Source organism: Lactuca saligna, chromosome 7 (assembly GCF_052625555.1).
Source record: "Lactuca saligna cultivar CGN05327 chromosome 7, ASM5262555v1, whole genome shotgun sequence".
Lineage (NCBI taxonomy): Eukaryota > Viridiplantae > Streptophyta > Magnoliopsida > Asterales > Asteraceae > Lactuca > Lactuca saligna.
The window spans coordinates 16,821,011-16,825,554 of NC_136423.1; positions in this window are offsets into that span (position 1 = coordinate 16,821,011).

Sequence of the window (4,544 nt, forward strand, 5' to 3'; positions counted from 1 at the left end):
AAAGATCATTATGTTTTCCTCCCAGCCTCTTTATCACCCCTTGAGCCCCAGAAAACCCTAAATCGCGGAGAAGCACCATTGTTGAGTGGATTGGAGCTTGGAGAAGTAATTGTTGAAGGAATTTTGGGAGATTGAAGGCTTGGAGCAAGGGGCTTTGCTTGGATTTGAATTACATTGTAGTTGGGGCATCTCTTAGAGGTAATATCTCGTTATTGGGCTGTTGTTATGTTGTTTCTTCATTTTGGGGTTTGTGGGAATTTGTCTATGGATGAAATGGGAAGTCTAGAGGTTAGATCTGAGGTTGCTACCTCAGATATGGAAGGGAGAAGAATCAGAGAGCATGAAAGTCCCTTTGTTGGAGTGTTTAGTGAAGCGTACATGTCCCAAACCCTAGCCCAATGTGCAAACGGCCTAGATCTCTTTGGATTCACGTAAAGTTTGCCACTTTACGTGATGGATGAGTGGTAGGAGGCTAGACCTATGTTTTGGAGCAGTTGCATGGCCTGGAATGCTTCTGAATGGATTCAGACCGGTGGTACTCGGCGAGTCACATGGGTGTACTCGACGAGTTGCTTGAAGATGACCTGGGACTCGGCGAGTTGGAAGAACAACTCGGCGAGTAGGTTGATGATAGCCTTAAACTTGGCGAGTCTGTTCTTGGACTCGGCGAGTCTTGTCGAAGGGTCCCGATATTCTCTGGTTGAGTCGAGAATCGGTGAGTCGAGGGATGACTCGGTGAGTTGTGTGCGAGTGGAATCAGTGTTATTGGACTCGGCGAGTCTCGGGGTGACTCGGCGAGTTAGGTCGCGGATTGAGTGAAGTTCTGATTATGGGAACTCGACGAGTCACAAGGTTGACTCGGCGAGTAGGGTCAGTCAGGGGTTGACTTTGACTGAGGACTTTGATTTTGACCAAGGGTTGGCCGTTGACTTTTAGGGTTTGGTCAGCGATGTGGCCTTTAGGCCAAGAGAGGGGTAAAATAGTCTTTTACCCTTAAGAGGGTGCCATGAGAGGATTGATTCTAGTCTCGAGAGTTATATTCATGAGAGTATTTGCCTTACGTGTTAGGCAGTGGCGAGTTGAGATTTAAGTGTGGGGATATCTGCTTTCTGCTTGCCAGGTGAGTCTTCTCACTATACTTTACCTCGAGTAGGTAACCAGAGTTATGTGATCAGAATATTTGTATGCTATATGTACGTGATGTGTTGTACTGCATTACTTCTATGTGATTTATGCTGTGCATGTTTATAGAGTTGGAACCGGAAGGTTCCCAGAGTTAGAACCTGAGGGTTCACAGAGTTTGGGTGCACGGACCCATAGAGTTATAGCCTCGAGTGGCTAATATGTGTTATGTGTGGTATTTTGGGGAACTCACTAAGCTTCGTGCTTACAGTGTTTTGTGTGATGTTTTTTAGGTTTCTTTCAGTATCACGGGACGGCACCGGCTTGATTGTACACACCAGAGAAAGAGTCATATTTTGGAGGATCCTGGTTTTCTATGCAAGTGAAAATGGAGTTATGTTTTGTAATTCGACTATGAATGAGATTTTAAACAAGCATTTCTAAGAATAAAATGATTATTTTAAATGAAAATTTTGTCTTGAAATTTACGGTGTTACAAGGTGGTATCAGAGCCTTGGTTTGAGGGATTCGGGTGCGCCTTCGGGTAAATCTGGACTCAAACTGAGGAAGTAAGAAAAGTTTTTAAGGAAATAATTTTCTAAAATTGAATAAGAGTTCAAAGAGAAAGCAAGAAAGAGTAGTGTGTACAATCAGCCAGAGCCCGAACGGTGATTTCCCAAAATACCCTTACTTTTGTGTTATGAGATATTTATGATGCACTATATGAGATATTATTGCATGCTAGAGACAGCCTAGGTATTTCATATGTTAGGACTAGAGTGGCATGATTTGTGATGCCTTAGCCTAGGACTCGTTGTTATATGTGTTATGCTTTTGAGTATGTGATGAGTGGGAGTATCCAGTTAGAACCCATGAGGGGTAGAGTTACAGAGTTCGGTGGTACTTTCGAGGATGTGCCGAGAAAGTGGAGTTATCACAGAGAGGGAGTCCTATGTATTCTTCGATGCTCGAATGCTGCTTACTTTGTGCTTTGTGGAACTCTCGATGATGGGAGTCAGCTACCAAGTGAATATGACGATATTCAGGAGGTAGATGGTTGACATCATTAGGAGCTCTTCAGCAGCTGATAGCAAAGAAGTGGGAGGACAACGAAAGAGCCTAGGGAGTAACCCTAGCCAGATGAATGCGCTTGTAGAGTAGAGAATTTCGCTGGGGAGCGAGCACGCGCGATGGGATTGGTGAAAGAGCAGGTCGAGCAGCTACTTAGAAGCTCTGGGATGGTCCGTGTGGAAAGTATAGGTAGATGTGGCAGGTAGTATGGGCCCGTACTACTGAAAGCAGAGGACCCATACTTGATACAGGGAGTATTCTGAAGGTTCTAAGGAGCGGATTGAGGAGTGATGTTATGGTTCGGGTACCATACATCAGAGCAGATTGAGGAGTGATGTTATGGTTCGGGTACTATACATCAGAGCAGATTGAGGAGTGATGTTATGGTTTGAGTACCATACATCGGAGCGGATTGAGGAGTGATGTTATGGTTCGAGTACCATACATCGGAGCGGAGTGAGGAGTGATGTTATGGTTCGAGTACCATACATCGGAGCGGATTGAGGAGTGATGTTATGGTTCGAGTACCATACATCGGAGTGGAGTGAGTAGTGATGTTATGGTTCGAGTACAATACATCGGAGCGGATTGAGGAGTGATGTTATGGTCCGGGTACCATACATCGGAGCGAATTGGGGAGTGATGTTATGGTTAGGGTACTATACACCGGGGCATATTGAGAAGAGATGTCATGGAATGAGTACCATGGTTCGTAGTGAATGATGTTTGTGGTTCTCCGGTTATCCGGTCATGAGTAAGTTCGAAGAGGCGTCCCTTGAGAGGGAGATCGAGAGCCCCTCAGAGTATTTTAGTAAGGAGTCAGTGAGAAGGGAGAGTTTCGATCTGAGTTGAGCGATCAATCGATGAAGGAGATGTCACCTCCTATGATCTGGGAGGTACTGATTATGTTCGTGTGAAAAATATGAGAAGCATGATTTTTTAGTTTTGGGTTTAGGGGTAAACCCTGCAGGTCGTCATTGATGATGATTTCCCACCAGAGTATCAGGTAGCATGTGTGCTGCGAGGCAGTGATTTATCATGAGCAGATAGTCAGTTGGGACTAAGATAGTTGAGGACCACACTACACCTATTTGAGTATAGTAGGAGGTATTGTAGTGGTATCAGTGGGGAGTTCAGTCGAGTTCAGCAGTGCAGAGAGTTTTCTATCCATGGGGTGTTAAATTTGGGAGTGGGTACCTGTTCTTGGGATGATCCCGATGTTGGAGCGTTGGTTGATGAGTTGAGGTGAGGGGTATGATGATTTTATGGTTCACTCTATGAGCCAGGGATGTTATTGAGCAGTTGAGTTGTTTGGTACTAGATTGGTACGAGATTTGGAACGACTAGAGGCAAACGTGATGAGAAGTTCTTGAGGAGTTCATCAGAGGTTCAGAGTATATGAGGTCGATTCATTTCCTTAAGGGGGATTATCGGGCGTTGTGTAGCACTTTCCGGGGGCAGGTGCGATTTTGCTGGAGAATATAGTTATGGGATAGTTGTGTGCTATTTGGTGATGGTTCGAACCCTAAGTGGGGGAGAACCGGGTGCCGTATGTAAGAAAGCAGAGATTTGTCAAGAGCAGTTATAAGTGGAGTATAGAGATATGCGGTAAGAAATTATGAGACGAGAGATGTCGGTGATCGAGGAAAGGGGTCAGAGTGAGTTAATGCGGGAAGTACTTGTTTGAGAAGGATGAATGTCTCCACGACAGGTGTTTATTGGTCAGGAATCTGGTATTGATCAGTGTTGGGGCAAGTAGATAGAGAATGATTAGGCAGCCAACTCCTGGGTCGGTATGCGTATCCTTGTTGGATTTTGAGCGGCGGGAAAAAGGGTTTCGGAGAATTATCAGTGTATTTCGTAGCATTAGCGTTTTCTCGTATTCCAATTGAGAAATTGGATGCACCAAAGTTGCAATGTGGAAAAAAAATATATGTCGATCTATTTCTGGGGTTCAGAGGAAATGTATTATTGTGTCTATATGATGCTTGGGGCAGGAGATCAGTGGTTGTGGCAGGATTTTGTGATGTTTTGCTGGGGTATTCCGAGGTATCCGGGTATGATAATCTTTATTTCGGAGTTACTCGCGAATCTTGAGTTGAGATGACTTGTGGTATATCAGGTACATATGGATCTAGTGAGAGCCCTTCGAGTATAGGCATCCAGGGAGATTATTTGAGAGAGTGGATCTTCGCAAGGGTGGGCATCTGTTATGTCGATTGCCTCCAGAGTCTGTGATGAATATTCGAGATGAGTATGAGTAGCCGCCTATGATAGTCTGCGGAGCACGAGCTAGTGGGGTCAGAGGGTGTTGTGATACTACGGGGAGCCGTAGTACTCACTAGTCAGAG